The sequence below is a fragment of the Phoca vitulina genome, unplaced genomic scaffold (assembly GCF_004348235.1).
Source record: "Phoca vitulina isolate PV1807 unplaced genomic scaffold, GSC_HSeal_1.0 scaffold20, whole genome shotgun sequence".
NCBI classification, from domain to species: domain Eukaryota; kingdom Metazoa; phylum Chordata; class Mammalia; order Carnivora; family Phocidae; genus Phoca; species Phoca vitulina.
The window spans coordinates 4,411,748-4,433,137 of record NW_022589723.1 but is presented as its reverse complement, the minus strand read 5'-3'; the positions used below and the strand labels follow the sequence as shown (position 1 = coordinate 4,433,137).

Here is a 21,390-nt window from a genome sequence, read left to right as displayed (position 1 = left end):
CAAAAATAAACTACTGGGACTTCATCAAAATAAAAAGCTTCTACACAGCAAAAGGAGCAATCAACAAAACTAAAAGGCAACCTAAGGAATGGGAGAAGATATTTGCAAATGACATACCTGATAAAGGGTTAGTATCTGAAATATATAAAGAACTTATAAAATTCAACACCCAAAAAACAGTCCAGTTAAAAAATGGGCAGAAGACATGGACAGACGTTTCTCCAAAGAAGACATACAGATGGCCAACAGACACATGAATAAATGCTCAACATCACTCATCATCAGGGAAATGCAAATCAAAACTACAATGAGATATCACCTCATACCTGTCAGAATGACTGAAATCACACAAGAAGCAGCAGATATTGGCAAGGATGTGGAGAAAGGGGAACTGTCTTGCAATGTTGGTGGGAATGCAAACTGGTGCAGCCACTCTAGAAAACAGGTGAAGGTTCCCCAGAAAGTTAAAAATAGAACTACCCTACAATCCAGCAATCTCACTACTGGGTATTTACCCAAAGAATACAGAAATACTAATTCAATGGGATACATGCACCTCCATGTTTATAGCAGCATTATCTACAATAGCCAACTTATAAAAAAATTTTTTGGTATTATCTGTGCTGACCTTAGACAACTTTATTTTGAATAGACTTAATTTTTTACAGCAATTTTGGATTCACAGAAAAATTGAGCAGAAGGAATAGAGAGTTCCCATATGCCCCCAGCCCTCACACATGCACAGCCTTCCCCACTGTCAACATCTGGCGCCAGAGTGGTACATTTATTACAGTCAATGAACCCACATTGACACATCTTTATCACTCAAAGTACATAGTTTACATTATGGCTTACTCTTAATATTGCACATTCTGTGGGTTTGAGCAAATGTATAGTGACATATATCCACCATTATGGCATCATAGAAAATAGTTTCACTGCCCTAGAAGTCCTCAGTGCTCTGCCTATTCATCCTTTCTTTCCCTCTTACCCCTGGTAACCACTGATCTTGTTACAGTCTCTATAGTTTTACCTTTTCCAGAATGTCATATAATTGCAGTTATACAATGTGTAGCCTTTTCACACTGGCTTTTTTCACCTAGAAATATGCATTTAACTTCTTCCATGCCTTTTCATGAGTTTTAAGTGTTGAGTAATATTCCATTGTCTGGAAGTACCACAGTTTATTTCTCATTCACCTACCAAAGAACATCTTGGTTGCTTCTAAGTTTTGGCAATTATAAGTAAAGCTGCTATAAATATCCATGTGCAGGATTTGTCCTCAACTCCCTTGGGTAAATACCAAGGAGTGTGATTGCCAGATCATATGGTTAAGACTATGTTTAGTTTTGTAAGAAACCACCAAACTGTCCTCCAGTGTGGCTGTCCAATTTTATATTCCCACCAGCAATGAATGAGAATTCCTGTTGCTCTACATTTTCATCAGCATTCAGTATTGTCAATACTTTGGACTTGTGCCATTCTAATAGGTGTGCAGTGTTATCTTGTTTTAAATTTGAATTTTCCTGAATGCATTTGATGTGGAACATCTTTTCATATGCTTATTTGCCCATTCCTATATCTTCTTTTGTGAAGTGTCTGTTCAGGTCTTTGCTCATTTTTTAATTGAGTTGTTTGTTTTCTTATTATTGAGTTTTAAGAGCTTGTTGTATATTTTGGATAGTTCTTTATCAGCTATGTCTTTTGCAAATATTTTCTACCAGTCTGTGGCTGTCTTCTCATTCTCTTGGCACTGTCTTTTATAGAGCAGAAGTTTTAATTTTAATGAATTATTATTTCTTTCATGTATCATGCCCTTGATATTGTATCTAAAAAGTCATCATCAAACCAAAGGTCATCTAGATTTTCTTTTATGTTATCTTCTAGGAGTTTTATAGTTTTAAACATTTTACATTTGGGTCTGTGTTCCATTTTGAGTTAATTTTTATAAAGAAGTATAAGGACTGTGTCTGGATTCATTTTTTTGTATGTGGAAGTATAGCTGTTCTGGCACCATTTGTTGAAAAGACTATCTTTTCCCCGTTATTTGCGTTGTTCCTTTGCCAAAGATCAGCTAACTATATTTGTGTGGATCTATTTCTGGACTCTCTATTCTGTTCTATTGCTCTATTTGTCTATTCTTTTATCAATACCACAATGTCTTAATTACTATAGCGTTATAGTTTGTCTTGAAGTCAGTAATGTCAGCCTTCTGACTGTTCTTTTCCTTCAATATTTTGTTGACTGTTCTGTCTTCAGACTGTTCTAAATCTTTCCATATAAATATTAGAATCAGTTTGTAACTTGCTGACATTTTGATTGGGATTGCATTGAAGCTGTAGACCAAATTAGAAAAAACAGACATCTTGACAATATTGTCTTTCTACCCATGATCATGGAATATCTCTCAATTTATTTATTTAGTTCTGTGATTTCTTTCGTTAGTTTTGCTGAGACATTTTACTTGTCTTCATTATTATAACTTATGTTAAATGTTGCCTCCTTTAGGCCTTTTTTGTTTTTTGCAAATGACAAGCTTTGATATGACATTCTTAGTGTGGAACCAGAGGGAAACAGAGTTTCTTTCCCAGAAATCCCATTGCATCTCAATGGCTTGGGCAAAGGTTGGGCTAAGTCACCATCTTTACTCCAGACCTCACTCAGGTAATAGAGAAGGGTATGCTCTAGAGGGAGAACAAAGTACGGTTTCCAAAAGAAAGATAAATAAATGCTAGAGGACAAAAATACAGATCCTTTTCACATGTTTTATCAAAATCACATTGCTATTTCAAATTCATAGTAAATTAATTAATGTTCCACCCCAAATAATAGTGAGATGTAGAATGTAGTACTGTGAATATCACTCTGAAAATCTGTATCTGTTCCCTAAATTCCTTTAATTTCAATTCATTCTATAACACATTTGCAATCTAGCCTGACTTCAGTTACTTTGATGAACTGCTGTTGGTCTTTTCTCAATCTTCATAATCTTTAATTAATCCTTTTCCTTGATAATATTGGTCACCATCTCCTTGAAAAATTCCCCTGTAATGGTTATATGTCTCTGTACCATTCTGACTTCAACTCGCTCAAGATTTCTTCTATGTCCTTCAGTAGTTTCTCTGCTTCTTACCTTCAACAAATGTATATAACCCCAAGTTCTTTTTAAGGTTCCATTTTTTTCATTTTCCACATTTCTGTCTCTGGGATTTTGTCTTCTCCCACAATCTACACTTCAGCTCTATGCAGATGATTCTAAAGTCACTCTCTTTCTGGTTTTTCTGCTGATATCTACGCTTTCTCCTTATCTCTAGATCCTTATTTCTGACTGGCTGCGGGGCATCACTGCCAATATGTATCAAGTTCATTGTGTACAAGCCTTGAACTCATTTTCCCCTCCAAGTTTACTTTCTGCCTGTTTTTGTTCTTTAACACAACTGTTTTCCCCCTAGTAACTCAGGAAGAGAATATTGGCATCATCTATTACAGCTGTCTCTCCTTTACCATGACAGTCAGTTGGTTATCTAATTCTTTACATGTTAATTCTCTAATATATGTTTTACACCATTCCATCTCCATGCCCATCTCTCTAGTTAAAGTCATATCTTGCCCAAACTCTTGGACAACATACAGCCTCTTTAAGTGAACTCCTGCTTTCATTATCCCCATATTCTGTTCCACTGCCATATTGATTTTTGTGTCTCTGCACAAAAATCCATAATACAGCTACATTGTTTTCTAAATAAACAAGATGTTTAGCCATTAATTGAAGATTGTATAACATGGTACCATAACATCCTTTCTCAGACTTGCTCTCAGGAACCCCCTACATGTATCCTTTGCTCCAGTAGTACAGAACCATTGGATAGATACTCCCTTACTGTGCCTTCTTCTTCTCTCCTCACTTGCCTTTGTTTATTCTATCTTATCTGTCTTCCTTTCTTCATTTCCTTTAACTGTTTACAACCTGCCCATGATGCAAGCTTGAACTCAAATACTCATACATTTAGCCACATCAGATGAACTGTCCTAACACTTTGTTTATTCCTTTCTTGTGACAAATAATCAGCTTTATAATGTTTAAGGACTTATTTCCAGTAGGTTGTAAATTTCTTGAAGACTGTTCCTTTTTTCATTTTTGTACTCTCTGTAACAGCTCTTAGTTCTGGAATAAGATTTTTGAATTTATAATTGATTGTTATTTTCTTACTTCATTTTTTCTTCTTACAGAATTTTATAGACATATCCTTCCTTTTCATGTTGCATATCATTTAACGAAAGTCACTTTCTTGTTCATTTTTCTTTCATCTTGGTGTTAGAGAAAAATACTCTTAAAGCAAACTAGAATGTAAAATACAACCTTTAGACAGGTTGTTAGTGTAAAATTTAAGTTATCACTAAGATTTTCACTTTACATATGATGACCCATAAACTTACTTATCTAATAATTAATATTTAAATTTTATCTTTAAGTCAAAATTGTAAAGTAATTTATGTGAGTATAAAACTTATGTCAACTAAACAGAGGATTCCAAACAAAATAACTGAATAATGGAAAGCTCCAGGTTAAAAATGGGGAAATATATTAAAATTTCTTTGGGGCCTTGACTTTACTGCTTATGGCAAACTTGATGCTAAAATGTACCATACATCACTGCAGTGACAGGCTTGAGAAAATGAAAAATACAAAGCTTTACATAAATCAGCCAAAAGATCATATTAAAATGCATAACCTTTAACAGAAGAATCAAGACTTTTACTTTTCACAATTCACAAGCCTTTTCTTTCTTATATAGTTGTTTTAGATTTTCCAAACAGCTTTATGGGAAATAGTATTTCAAATTAATTGTTGACAAAGCCACTGCATTTTTAAAGAAACAGATTCACAGAAATTTAGCCCCAATTTTATTAATGGCCTACTATTGCTTAGTACTTAATTTTGATTTTTGTTGAAATAATCTCATGAGACAATTATATATTTTACATGATTGTAAAAGCCCCCATTTCTAGAAGTTGTAGCTTTTAAAGATATCATAGTCTCACAGCCCATTCTTGGCTCTTTTCATTTTATTTTGCTTTATTTCAGAAATACCATCAAATATCTTGAAAAACTTTATAGCGTTAAACTATCTCTGTGCTTTTATTTTTTGCTTCAATCTAACAAATATCTATGAGCACTTACGCTGTTTAAAAAACTGTTAGCCCCCCATGGAATTCACTATAAATGACAACAAACTACAGAGTAATTTTATTTCTAAGTTCAAATCAAAGTTATTACAGGTAGTCATTATTCCCAGCATCATGATTACAGTGACAGATACCTAGTCTGTCTAGAGTGAGGTGTAGGATATGATCCTATTTTTCTGAAAAATATTGATGGAGTCAAGGAGCTTATATATTCATTTATATTTGAATGAGGATGGTAAGGGTGGGCACATAATAACCAGAGTGATAATATTGGCTATCTTGGGGGCAAGGGGCCTGAAGAAGAAAAACAGAAAAGCTTAATACTTACATATCTGTAATTTGTGACTTCTTATACTGAGCGTATACATGTAAATTTAAAAATATTTGATTAAGAAAATTAACTACAGGAGGTGGAGATGGTGTAGTAAGTTCCAGTGCTAAACAAATGTTTAAACGTTATTCTACAACACTTTTGTAGTCTACGTAGAAAGATATATACTAGGGCCCTTTAAAACTTTCCATATATATATATATATATATATATATATATATATATATATATATATTTATATTTATATTTATATTTATATATAAATATATAAATATGTATATATATAAAAAAGATCCAGAAGCATTCAGATGGCAGACCTCTTGAGTTTGTTATGCATGGGAATTTGCTCTCACCACTCATAGCAACATGTATAAACTCAAAGATCCTGTGCAGAGAGATACACTGCCATTGTCTTTATGCCACTTCAAAAATATTTCCTTACAGAAGGGACAAAGGAAGAAGGAAGATGAATGATGACTTTTACTCACCAACATTCGCGTTCAGTACAGCTTTTCTACCCCACCCTCTCCCCCACCTTTGTCTTCAAGCTAAAGAGCAGAAAAATGATTTGGTAAGAGGGAGCAAAGCATTTCACAAGCTTTAAATCCTAATTCTACAAACCTCAATGATATAACTTGAGATTCAGAGAGATTTTGGCCTTGGGTACTAAGTCACTGCTGCTGCAAATGGTCATTGGAGCAGAGTAATAAATCAAGCATCCAATTCACTCAAATTTAGAGAGCTACTTGACTCATTTCTGTCCCTAATATATGGATTTCAGTAGTAGTAACAAAATACCACTGTGTCGAGAGGATCAAACTGGACAGTGGAAAAGTGTTTTTTAATCCAAAATCTGTGGTGGACCTATCAGTTTAGAGGAGGATAATAAAAATAACCAATCAATTGATTTTCTTCTCTGCTTTCAAATTGTTGTTGACTATATATTTTGTCCTACTATTTATTTAGCTGTTAAGCACTTGTATGCAGCTTGTTATTGTTATTATCATTGTTGTTTTAAAAATAAAGTTTCTGATGTTTTTATAAAGTTTCACTTTGGTGATTTCTTATAAAAGAAAAGTGGAATGCTGCTCATTTATTTAACACATATTTATTGCATGCTTACATCTATATGCCTAGCACTAGGGATGCAGTAGTGAACTAAACATCCAAAAATCATTTCCTTCATGAAGCTTTTATCTTATGGAATGAGACAAATTAATGTATAAAATAAAGGGGACAGTGAGAAAGTTGCCTCACTGTCCATAGAAATGGGGATTTGATTTTATGGAATAAGCATAGTATGAGAATCCTGGGTTTCCATGGTAACAGATTTAAACCCAGATTGAGAGTAATAAGACCAGACTTTTTGGTCATATAGGAGATAGTGGTAGTGAGCTTGTGAGAAGCCTATAGATACAGCCAAAGAGTGATTCAGTAAATTGGAAAAAAAGTTCAAGAGAAAATACTAGAATGAAACATGGAGAGAAAGATAGAAAGTATACATTAGAGATTAAGAGAAGTAGAAATAATGAAGTGGTCTAGAATACATGTAATTAGTGTCAGAAAGAAAGGAGAGGGATAATGGGAAAGGTGCAATATTTCAAAAGATAATGGCTGAGAACTTTCCAAAGTTGATGAAACATACCAAGGTACAGATTCAAGAGGTTTTATGAACCCTAAGCTAAATAAAAAATCCATATTTAGGCATATGATGATGAAACTGCTAGAAACAAAAGGCAAAGTAAAGAAACTGAAAACAGTTAAAATGTGTTAAAAACAGGCTACTTTCAAAGAAGCAACTATTAGAATAAAACCTAACTTTTAAACAGGAAAAAAAAAAGGAAACCCAAACAATGGAATCATATATTTGGTAATAAAAATGAAAATAACTGTCATCCTAGAATTCTGTGCCCAGCAAAAATATCCCTCAGACATAAAAGTGAGGATACTTTTAGGATGACAATAATTCATTCATCAAAAGTCATTGATGGTATGTTTATGGTTTGTCCATTTCACTATAATTTGTTTCCTCAAGAAATAAGCAAATTTGGAAAACACTGTGGAGGTGCCTCAGAAAAAATAGAGCTACCCTATGGCCCAGCAATTTCACTTCTGGGTATTTACCCCAAAGACACAGATGTAATGAAAAAAAGGGCCATATACACCCCAATGTTCATAGCAGCAATGTCCGCAACAGCCAAACTGTGGAAAGAGCTAAGCTGCCCTTCAACAGATGAATGGATAAAGAAGATGTGGTCCATATATATAATGGAATATTACTCAGCCATCAGAAAGGATGAATACCCAACTTTTACATCAACATGGATGGGACTGGAGGAGATTATGCTAAGTGAAATAATCAAGCAGAGAAAGTCAATTATCATATGGTTTCACTTATTTGTGGAACATAAGGAATAGCATAGAGGACATTAGGAGAAGGAAGGGAAAACTGAAGGGGGGGAAATCAGAGGGAGAGATGAACCATGAGAGACTATGGATTCTGAGAAACAAACTGAGGGTTTTAGAGGGGAGGGGAGTGGCGGGATGGATGGGTTAGCCCAGTGATGGGTATTAAGGAGGGCATGTACTGCATGGCGCACTGGGTGTTATACGAAAACAATGAATTGTGGATCACTACATCAAAAACTAATGATGTACTGTATGGTGACTAACATAACATAATAAAATAAAATTTAAAAAAAACCTTAAATTTAAAAAATTTAAAAAAGAAATAAGCAAATATTTAATTCTAGCTAATAACATTCATGTTAAAGTCTTGAATTTTTTTTTTTGTGGGTCTGCTAGTAATAATTTTCTTAGTTTTTATTTGAAACTTTCTTAATTTCATATTTGCTTTATCCCAACATTTTATTAAGGAAAATTTTAAACATACAGAAAAGTTGAAAGGAGGGAGAAATAAAGATCTTCCCAGACAGGCAAAAGCTGAGGGAGTCCATTACCAGTAGACATGCCTTCCTTAAAAGTATTGCTAAAGGGAGTTCTTTAAGTTGAAAAGAGAAAAAAGAAGAAAAAAAGGACACTAGACAGCAACACTAAAGCATATGAAAATGTAGAGCTTTCTGATAAATGTAAATATATAGACATACAGAATCCTATAATAACTGTAATGGTGGTGTATAAACTACTTTTAATTCTGGTGTGGAATTTTACAAATAAAAAATAACCATAACTATAAAACTATGTTAAAGAACACAAAATATACAAAGATATAATTTGTGACATTGGTAATATAAAATGGAAGGGGAAAAATGTAAAGGAGTAGAGTTTTATATGTGACTGATGTTGTTACCAGTTTAAATAGATTATAATAACTATAAGGTGTTTCATGTAATTTCCATAGTAACCACAAAGAAAATACCTATAGAAGCATAAAAGTAAGAAAGCAATCAAAGCATGCCCACACCCCCCAAAACTTAATAAAACACACCAAGGACAGCTGCAAGACAGGAATGACAAAATAACTACAGGACATAACAAAATGACAGCAAATCTGCTTTATCAGTAATTACTTCAAATGTAAATAGATTAAACTCTTCAATCAAAGACATAGAGTGACTAAATGGATAAGAAAAATAAAATACAACTATATGCTGTCTACAAGAGATACACTTTAGATGTAAGGACATACATAAACTGGGTGTGAAAGGATGGAAAAAGGTATTCCATGAAAATGATAACCAGAAGAGATCAGGAGTTGCCATACATATATCAGATAAATAGACTTTAATGTAAAAATTGTAACAAGAGACAACATTATGATTAAAAACAATGAATCATGGGGCGCCTGGGTGGCTCAGTTGGTTGAGCAGCTGCCTTCGGCTCAGGTCATGATCCTGGAGTCCCGGGATCGAGTCCCGCATCAGGCTCCCTGCTCGGCAGGGAGTCTGCTTCTTCCTCTGACCCTCCTCCCTCTCATGCTCTCTCTCTATCATTCTCTCTCTCAATAAAGAAATGAAAATCTTAAAAAAAAAAAAAACAATGAATCATGGAATGCTACGTCAAAAACTAATGATGTACTGTATGGTGACTAATATAATAAAAAAAATTATTTAAAAAATGTCAATTAACAAGGAAGGTATAATAATAAATATGCACCTAATAGCAGAGTACCCAAATATATACAGCAAACACTGAGATAATTGATGTGAGAAATAGACAGTAACACCATAATTGTAGAGATTTTGATACCCCTCTTTCAATAATGTATAGATTAACCAGTTCAGAGATCAGTAAAGAAACAGAAGTGATGAGCACTGGGTGTTATACTTAACTAATGAATCATTGAACACTACATCAAAAACTAATTATGTACTATACAGTGGCTAATTGAACATAATGAAAACAATAAAAAATAGAAGACTTGGACAATACTAGAGACTAATTGGACCTAAAAGACATAAAAATAGCACTCTACCCAATAACAGCAGAGTACACATTCTTCTCAAGCACACAAGAAACATTCTCCAGGATAGATCACTTGTGAGGCCACAAAACAAGTCTTAATAAATTTAAGAAGTTTGAAATCATATCAAGGATCTTTTCCAATTACAATGAAATGAAACTAGAAATCAATAGCAAAAGGAAAACTAGAAAATTTATAAATCTGTCAAAAATTACACTCTTGAACAATCAGTGGGTCAAAGAAAAAAATCACAAGAAATTAGAAAGCATCTTAAGACAAAGAAAAAAAACATATCAGATCTTACAGGATACAGCAAAAACAGTACCAAAGGGAAATTTATAAAGTGAACAGAGACACTGAACACAAAAGAAAAGAACTCAACAACTAACTTTATACTTCAAGGAACTAGAAAAAGAACACACTAAACCAAAAGCTAGCAGAGGAAAGGAAATAATAATAAAGCAGAAATAAATGAAAGAATAGGAAAAAAACAAAAAAAAATGAAACTAAGAGTTTTTTTTTTAAAGATCAACAAAATTGACAAACCTTTAGCTAAACTAAGTAGAAGACTCAACAAAAATAAAAAATAACAGAGAAAACAATCCAACTAGTGTAGCAGAAATAAAAAGAATCATAGGAGACTACTATAAACAATGCCAACAAATTGTATAATCTATAAGAAATGGATAAAATTCTAGAAATATACAACCTATCAAGACTAAATCATGAAGAAATTTTAAATCTGAGCAGAACTATATCTGGCACGGAGATTAAATCAGTAATCAAAACTTCCCCACAAAGAAAAGCCCTGAACCATAGGGCTTCACTAAAAATTCTGCCAAACATTTAAAGAATTAACATGATTTCCTAAACTCTTCCAAAAAAGTGAAGAGGAGGGAACACTTTCAAACTCATTTTATGAAGCTGGCATAAAATCAGGCAAAGATACTACAAAAAAACTATAGTCCGGTATCTCTGATGAATAGTGATACAAAAATCCTCAACAAAATATAAGCAAACTGAACTCCACAATACATTAAAAGAACATAAGGAATAGCATGGAGGACATTAGGAGAAGGAAGGGGAAAATGAAGGGGGGGTAAATCGGAGGGGGAGATGAACCATGAGAGACTATGGACTCCGAGAAACAAACTGAGGGTTTTAGAGTGGTGGGGGGTGCGGGATGGGTTAGCCTGGTGATGGGTATTAAAGAGGGCATGTATTGAATGGAGCACTGGGTGTTATACGCAAACAATGAATCACAGAACACTACATCAAAAACTAATGATGTACTATATGGTGACTAACATAACATAATAAAAAAAAAAAAAGCCAAATTTACCTCCAAAAAAAAATTAAATAAATAAAATAAAGATCCAAATTTACCTCCAAAAAATAAATAATAAAAGAAAAGAATTATACACTATGACCAAGTGAGATTTATTCATGTAATGCAAAGATGGTTCAGCATATGAAACTCAAACAATATATTACATTAAAGGACAGTAACTACTTGACTCACTGGATACAGAAAAAGCATTTAACAAAATTCAACACCTTTTCATGATGAAAACTAAAATGAAACTAAAATTAGAAGGGAATTACTTCAACATAATAAAAATGATAAATGAAAGCCCATAAGCTATCATTATTCTCAATGGTGAAAAACTGAATACTTCCCCCTAAGATTAGGAAAAAGGCAAGGCCATCTCTCAGCATTTCTATTCAGTATAGTACTAGAGGTTCTAGACAGAGCAATTAGATAAGAAAGGAAACAAAATCATCCAAATCAGCAAGGAAGAAGTAAAAATTTCTCTGCCTGATGATAATCATCTTATATGTAGAAAACCTTAAGGATTCCACTCAAAAAAATTGTTAGAACTAATAAATGAATTCAGCAAAGTTTCAAGATACTAAACCAGTTGCAACACAAAAAATCCAGTTGCATGTCTAAACACTAACAATAATCTGAAAAGGAAATTAAGAAAACAGTCCTATTTACAATTGCCTCAAAAACAATAAAATACTTAAGAATAAACTTAACCAAGGAGGCAAATGGCTTATACGCTAAAAACTACCAAAAAATGATGAAAAAAATTAAAGAAGACACAAACAAATGGTAAGACAGTCCATGTTCATAGGTTGGAAGACTTAATATTGTCAAATTATCCACACTACCCAGAGCAATCCACAGATTTAATGCAATCCCTATTAAAATCCCAATTGCTTTTTAAATTATTATTTTGCAGAAATAGAAAAGACCAGCCTAAAATTCATACAGAATCTCAAAGAACCCCAAATAGCCCAGATAATCTTGAAAAAAACAATGCTTTACATTTACTAATTTAAAAAAATATTGCAAACCTACAGTAATTAAAACAGTATGGTACCAACATAAAGACAGACATGTAGACAAATAGAACAGACTGGAGAGCCCAGAAATCAACCTTCATGTATATGGTCAAATGTCTTCAACAAGAGTACCAAGGCTACACAATAGGGAAAGCATACTATTTTCAACAAATGGTGTTGAAAAAACTGTATATCCACATACAAAAGAATAAATTTGGGCCCTTCCCTAGCACCATTTGCAAAAATTAATTCAAAATGGGCTAATGACCTAAACATAAATCCTGAAACTGTAAAACTCCTAAAAGAAAACATAGGGAAAAATCTTCATGACATTTGATTTGGCAGTGATTTCTTGGCTATGACACCAAAAGCACAGACAACAAAGTCAAGAATAAACAAATGGACTACATCCAAATTAAAAACTTATGCACAGCAAAGAAATCAACAAAAGAGTGAAAAAGCAACACACAGAATGGGAGAAGATATCTGCAAACCATATTAGTATCCAGTATATATGAAGAACCCCTGCAACCCAACAACAAAAATAATCCAATTAAAAATAGGCAGAGGACTTTAACATACATCTCTCCAAAGAAGGTATACAAATGCCCAACAGCTGTATAAAAATATGTTCAGCATCACGAATCATTAGGGATGTGCAAATAAAAACCACAACGAGATATCTCCTCATTCATTAGATTGCAACTATCACAAAAAAAAAAAAAAAAAAAAAAAAAACAATGGAAAAAGAAACAGAAGAAGAAATACCAAATGATGGTAAGGATGTGGAGAAATTGGAACACTTGTGCACTTTTGGTAGGGATGTAAAATGATGCAGCCATTGTATAATTAAAGCAGTACAGAGGTTCCACAAAAAATTAAAAGTAGAACTACCACATGACCCAGCAAACCTACTTCTGGGTATTTATCCAAAAGAATTGAAATTAGGGTCTTAAAGAGAAATATGTACTTTCACACTCATTGTAGCATTATTCATAATAGTTGAGATGTGGCAACAACCTAAATGTTCATTGACAGAGGAATGGATAACAAAAAGTGATATATACATACATTGGAATATTATTCAACCTTAAAAAAGAAGGAAGTCCTGTCATAGGCAACAACATAGGTGAATCTTTAGGTTATTATACTGTGTGAAATAAGCCAATCACAAAAAGACAATGGTTTCGTGATTCCACTTATTTGAGGTATCTAAAGTATTCAAACTCTTAGAAACAGTGAGTATAATATAGGTTGCCAGGGGCTGGGTGGGGAGAGGGAAATGAGTATTTGTTCAGTGAGTATATACTCAGTGTATATCAGTATTGCAAGATGAAAAAGCTCTAGAGATCTGTTGCACAACAATATGCATATAGTTAACAGGGCTGTACTGTACATTTAAAAATGGTAAGATAGTAAATTTTATGTTGCATGTTTTTAACCACAATTAAAAAAAAGAGAGATGGAGGGGTGCCTGGGTGGCTCAGTCGTTAAGTGTCTGCCTTTGGCTCAGGTCATGATCCCAGGGTTCTGGGATCAAGTCCCGCATCGTGCTCCCTGCTCAGCAGGGAGCCTCCTTCTCCCTCTCCCTCTGCCCCTCCTCCCTGCTCATGCACCTCCTCCCTGCTCATGCGCTCTCTCTCTCTCTCTCAAATAAATAAAAATCTTTTAAAAAAAAAGGAGAGATTGAAAAATCTTCATATATGTGGAAATTAACAATAAATTTCTAAGTAATCCATGACACAAAGAAGAAATCCCAAAGGAACCTAATAAGTTCCTTAACAAATTGCTAATGAAAATTTTGACATATCAAAATTGTGAAATAACATTAAAGCAATAATTTTTAATGAAATTTATAGTTTCAAATATATATATATATTCTATATATATATAAGTAAGAAGGTTGCCTGAAAATCAATGAGCTAAGCAATCATCATAAGAAGTTAGATAAAAAATATCAATTTTAACCCAAAGAAACAAAAATAATAAAGTTTTAAAAAAAATTAAATAGAGGGCGCCTGGGTGGCTCAGTTGGTTAAGCGACTGCCTTCGGCTCAGGTCATGATCCTGGAGTCCCTGGATCGAGTCCCGCATCGGGCTCCCTGCTCGGCAGGGAGCCTGCTTCTCTCTCTGACCCTCCCCCCTCTCATGTGCTCTCTCTCTCTCTCTCATTCTCTCTGTCTCAAATAAATAAATAAAATCTTTAAAAAAAAAAAAAAAAAAAAAAAAAATTAAATAGAATATAAACATATAATAAAGAGGTCACCAGAGCCAATAGTTCATTCTTGGAAATGACTAAATTTGATTACTACCTGGCAACACTGAAATAAAAGCAAAGGCATCAATATAGCTGACCCTTGAACAACACACGTTTGAACTGCACGGGTCCACTTGAACATGGATTTTTTTTTTTCCATAAGTACAGTGCAGTACTGTAAATGTATTTTCTCTTCCATATGATTTTCTTAGTAACATTTCCTTTGCTGTATTTTACTTTATTGTAAGAATACAGTATATAATACATATAACATACAAAATATGTGTTAAATGACTGTTTATTGGTAGTTAAGTTTTGGGAGAGTCAAAAGTTATATGTGGATTTTCAACTGCACAAGGGGTTGGTGCTTCTAGCCCCCCCCCGCCATGTTGTTCAAGGGTCAACTGTAAACAGTACCAGGGATCTTAAAAGGAAGACATCATTATGGTTCATTCAGATGTTAAAAGGAAAAAAAGAGGATATTGCCGATCACTTTATGCTAGTAAACTTGAAAACCTAGATGAATTAGAAAAAGTTCTAAAAAAAAAAAAAAAAACTTAGACACCAGAAAAATACACCAAATCTGAATAGTCTTTTATACTAGATAAACTAAATGTATTACTAAAAACCACACATTTCCAGGTCTAAATGGCTTCATTTGTAAATTTTTCTAAGCATGTAAGGGAAAATTTGCCAATTTTATATAAACTTTTCAAAAAAACATCGGAGACTCATTTTATGAGGTTATTATAATGTAGATTACTGTTAAGTATAACTAACATTTCTGTTGAAAATGTTTTGGAGTGGATGACACATGTCGTTTTAGTGTTATTCTGGAGTGTTGTTGAACAATAATATTTAATTCTCTAGGCGATGGACTTTATTTCACTTAAAATTTACTGATTAAGGCCTAGAATCTGTGAAGTTACTAATTGACATATAGATTTTTGTCCAGTAGGGATGTGAATGATTTCCGTGACATAGAACAAATAACCCCAAAAGTTAGAATTTTATTGCCCTGTAGGATATTAGCCATTTTTGCATCTCTATCCCCATCTTATTCCAGAGTTCTTTCATTAGCGTATCTTCTCTCAGATTGCATTGGACAAGCTTTACTCAGTGACTAAAGTCAATCTTTACTGATATTTGATATATGTTCAATCTATATTTACCTTTGATTCATGATTCTAATATTTTTAAAAAATATACGTGGAAATAATAAAATCTGATAATTAAGAAATTTATGAAGAAATTTAAAAAAATTTTTTTAATTTTATTAAGAAATTTTAAGAACAGTTTTTTAAATTTAATTTTATTGTTATGTTAATCACCATACATTACATCATTAGTTTTTGATGTACTGTTCCATGATTCATTGTTTGCATATAACACCCAGTGCTCCATTCAATATGTGTCCTCTTTAATACCCATCACCAGGCTAACCCATCCCCCCACCCCTCCCCCCTCTAGAACCCTCAGTTGGTTTCTCAGAATCCATAGTCTCTCATCAAGAAATGGGCAGAAGACATGAACAGACATTTTTCCAAAGAAGACATCCAGACGGCCAACAGACACATGAAAAAGTACTCAACATCGCTCAGCATCAGGGAAATCCAAATCAAAACCTCAATGAGATACCACCTCACACCAGTCAGAATGGCTAAAATTAACAAGTCAGGAAACTACAGATGTTGGCGAGGATGCAGAGAAAGGGGAACCCTCCTACACTGTTGGTGGGAATGCAAGCTGGTGCAGCCACTCTGGAAAACAGTATGGAGGTTCCTCAAAAAGTTGAAAATAGAGCTACCCTACGACCCAGCAATTGCACTACTGGGTATTTACCAGAAAGATACAAATGTAGTGATCCGAAGGGGTACGTGCACCCCAATGTTTATAGCAGCAATGTCCACAATAGCCAAACTATGGAAATAGCCAAGATGTCCATCAACAGATGAATGGATAAAGAAGATGTGGTATATATATACAATGGAATATTATGCAGCCATCAAAAAAATGAAATCTTGCCATTTACAATGACGTGGATGGAACTAGAGGGTATTATGCTAAGCGAAATAAGTCAATCAGAGAAAGATGTGTATCATATGATCTCACTGATAAGAGGAATTCTTAATCTCAGGAAACAAACTGAGGGTTCCTGGAGTGGTGGGGGGTGGGAGGGATGGGGTGGCTGGGTGATAGACATTGGGGAGGGTGTGTGCTATGGTGAGTGCTGTGAATTGTGTAAGACTGTTGAATCACAGACCTGTACCTCGGAAACAAAGAACACAGATTTTTAAATCCTTCATAAAACATTATCAAATTGAACCTGTGAGATATAAAATGAATACTGCATCATGACCAAATTGGGTTATTCTAAAGATGCAGGGCTGATTTAACAACTGGAAATCAGTCAATGAATTCACCATATTAACAGAATAACAAAGACAAAAACATATAACCATTGCAAAAATGCAGCAAACATCATACTTCATTGTGAACTGATGAAATCTTTTCATTTGAGTTTAAAGACACAATAAGGATGCCTGAAATCATCACTTCTGTTCAACCAGTGGAGAAGGCAAGAAAAATAAATAAATGTATGTTAGGGAAAGGAAGAAATAAAAGTATTATTCGCAGATTATAACTGTATAAATAGAAAATGTAAAACAAATCTACGAACTTCTTAGAATTAATGCTAAGTTTTGTAAAGTTTCTGGATACAAGGTTAATTTAGAAAAAAGTTTGATTTATGTGTCCCCAGAAATAGAAAGTGAATCAGGCTGCCTTCCACCTTCACGTTGACCACCCTTGAACAAATTTTCTGATCTCTCTTGTCCCAATTTCTCCTTCTTTAAAATAGGGATAATATGGGGCACGTGGGTGGCGCAGTCGATTGAGCATCCGACTCTTGATTTCAGCTCAGGCCATGATCTCAGGTGGGATCAAGCCCCCTGTCAGGCTCTGCACTCAGTGTGGAGTCTACTTGAGACTCTCTCTCTCCCTGTCCCTCTGCCCCTACCCCCCACTCATGCATATGTGCTCTCTCTCTCTCCCTCTAAAATAAATAAAATTGCTAAAAATAATAAAATAAACTAGGGATGATAATACTGAATTTTACTGATCATAAAACACATGTTTTCCATATTTTAACATCTTTGAAATTATCTGTCCTACAGTGGTGTTGTCTTAGATTTGATGAATAAGGTAGTTTTGAAGAGGTAATGAATAAATATGATAAATTTAAGGTATTTGCAACAGTGCCTGGCACTTAACAAATGTTTACTAAGTATTAGCTATACTTTATAATTTTCTTACATTATGTTTTCTAACAAGTTATTGTTTTCATAAAAGTTCTGATTTTTTATAAATTGATTTTATAGCTCTAACTTACAAAAGTTATTTTTTATTTCTGGTATCTTTTTTGTTGATTCTCTTGGATTTCACAAGAATATACAGGTGACCCTTGAACAAGATGGGTTTGAACTGCATGGGTCTTTTGTGTACAGATTTTTTTAAAATACAGTACAGTACTGTGAATGTATTTACTCTTCCTTATGATTTTCTTCATAACATTTTCTTTGCTCTAGGTTGCTTTATTGTAATAATTGAGTATATAATAAATATAACATATAAAATGTGTGTTAATTGACTTTATGTTATCAGTAAGGCTTCCAGTCAGCAGTGGGCTATTAGTAGTTAAGTTTTTAGGGAGTCAAAAGTTATACACGTAATAAGTGAGTCGGAGAAAGACAAATAACATATGATTTCACTCATATGTGAAATTTAAGAAACAAAACAAATGAACATGGAGAGGGGTGGGGGAAGAGAGGCAAACCAAGAAATAGACTCTTAACTACAAAGAAGAAACTGAGGGTTACCAAAGGGGAGGTGGGTAGAGGGATAGGTGAAATAGGTGATGGAGATTAAGGAGGGCACTTGGGGCACCTGGCTGGCTCAGTCGGTAGAGCATATGACCCTTGATCTCAGGGTTATGAGTTCAAGCCCCACTTTGGGTATGGAGCCTACTCAAAAAAATTAAGGAGGGCACTTGTTGTGATTAGCACTGGATGTTGTATGTAAGTGATGAATCACTAAGTTCTATGCCTGAAACTACTATTATACTGTATGTTAACCAACTGGAATTTAAATAAAAATTTGGAAAATGAAAAAAATGTTATATGCAGATTTTCAACTGCACAGGGGGGTCAGCACCCCTAACCTCATTGTTCAAGGTTAACTGTATATGTATCCATTCAATTTGAATATTTTTATATCTCATTTATTCTTTTTAAGTTTTATTTTTTTCAGTACTTTAAGAACAATTGCAGTGATAACAATAATAATGACAATAATGAAAGCCAACACTAATACAGAACTTAACTGGATATACCAGATACTCTTCTAAGCATTTTAAATATGGACACCCTTGCCTTTTTCTTTTTAATGGCAATAGTTAAATTACAGCACACCAATTCAGTGGAATACATCCATTGAAAATATTTATTATACAACATTGATAATTGCTTATTACATACCTTTCAATGAAAGGCACAGTTGCACCTATGGTATGATTATAGTTGTGTAAAATTTATGCATCTGAAAAAAAGGACAAGAAGAAACATGGAGAATGATTTGTTAGGATTTTTTGCTTCTAAATTTCTCTTATTTGTGCTAAAATTAGGCGATAACCTTTTATAATCCTTTAATGGTTTATAATCTAAGGCCATAATCTATACTTACATATTAAAGGTAGGGGGGACTTCCCAATTTGTTGCAAATATAGAATTTCTTTGAGAAAACAAGAATTTTTTTCAGTGTAATGCTTTTATTATATTTGGCCTTTTCAATATATTAAAAGTGGGATTAGGAATTGAAGTTCTTGGAAGCAGTAAAATAGTTGCCGACAGAATAGAAAAAAGGTCTCAGCAAGAACTGATGATTAATGCAACACCTCACCAAAACACATCAGACTGAAATATTATAAATTAGCTAATATTTAATAATGCTAATATTATTAAATGATATTAATATTTAATATATTTTAATTAGAAAACGGCTACTGTAATCATAGAAAATGTTTAAATTGTTATGTTATTTAAGTGATAGTATTTTCACAATGAATGTTAGCAGTATGTTGGGTGCCACATTACATCAAAAATTCTATCCTTATTGAGCAAACACTAATATGATACTTTGCAGCTACATATTTGACAGTCTCTGTTGATCCTTTTATATACATGTGTGAGTTCATGGATTGTTGATCCAACTCAAACATATAAAAACTTTTTAGTGAGAAATATTTGATGTACATCACTGCCTAAGTTTAAGGTGTACAAGCCATTATGATTTCACTCACATATATAGTGAAATGATCATCACAATAAACTCAGCTAACATCCATCTTTTCATAGATACAATGAAAAGAAAGAAAAAAAAAAGAAAGGGAAAACTTTTTCTCTTCATGATGAGAACTCTTAGGATTTACTTTCTTAACGACGTTCCTCTATATCATACAGCAGCATTAGCCATAGTCATCCTATAGTACATTACATTTCTAGTATCTTTTTCTAATAGTTTAACCAAGGGGGAAGGATTCAAGTCCCTTTAAAAATAAGATTCTTCACTGTTTTAAAAATAATTTCCCTGGATTAGGTCCAAAGATAGTTCAAGTTCAGTTCGAAATAAGATAGAAACTGGTATCTGCTTATATTATGCACATTCTTTAACTGTAACATAATACATAAATAAAGAATTTTCTATCTTTTTTATAACTAATGTTCAGAACAAAATTATGTTAAATCTATTTTTTTATTTTGTTTATAATTTCGACCATGGTACACATGTAGGAAAATATTTTACAATATATTACACCATATACTATTTAATTGCCTCTGTTTGTTGATTCAATTTGATATCTATCACTCGGTCATTTATTTGCCTAAATAAGTGAATATCTAATGAGAGACTATAAATCCTTTGGGAATCTAGACTTTTTTAAATTTCCTTTTAAGCCCCCCCTGAATTGTATTTACTAAGAGAATGAGGGATAGTAATTGAGTCTCCTGGGACCTTTCAGTGCACAGCTTTCACTTAACTGGAGACTTTCCTTCCATATTCAGGTTAAGTATTTATGTATATTTTGAATTCCTGGTTTACACTTTTGACTCAACCCGAGACTAAGCTAAGGTTCCATTCCACTGCATATAATGGGGCTTTCAGCTTGGAACAAATATTTTTTCTAAAGAGAGAGAGAACATTTTTAAATGGATTTAGGATTGGCAGTTACTTTTTCTCTTTGAACTTAGTGTATATCCCTCCAATCCTTTTTCTTTCTGGTCTGGCTTCCCTTTGTCATCAGTGGTAATCATAAACTTCTGAAAAAGAAAGGTATCTTATAATAAAACATTGACTTGATGTTTCAGACTTATCTTAATTGATTACTTCGGGTTGAATTATAAATTATAATTTATTAAAAAATTATAAATTATTTCACCTGCCTTAAACACAATTAACAGCTAACCATGAAAAGTAATGAATGCCTTATCCAGAGGAAAAAAACCTAAGTTAATCAGTTTAGTCCCATTGATTATAATTGAGTAGCCTTCTATATGCATACCTTTCCGCTTCTCCTCATTCGTTTTTTTCTTAATAAAATCATATTTTCCACATGAGAAACAAATGTTGCTAGAGATTGTTTTAAATATCACATTTCCTAAATATAAGAAATAGATCACATGGGCATTTATTGCTTTGGGATATTTTTACAGTTTTTCTACTACACTAGATTATAAGCTTGATCAGAGGGTAGGCCATTTCTCTCAGTGACTGCTAACATCACAG

General features: G+C 33.4%; 1 protein-coding gene across 1 annotated transcript in view; it reads left to right on the top strand.

Annotated features, from left to right (window-relative positions):
• The window catches only part of DPH6 (diphthamine biosynthesis 6), a 221,784-nt gene that overhangs the window by 180,997 nt on the left and 19,397 nt on the right, over nucleotides 1–21,390 (top strand). The window lies entirely within an intron of this gene.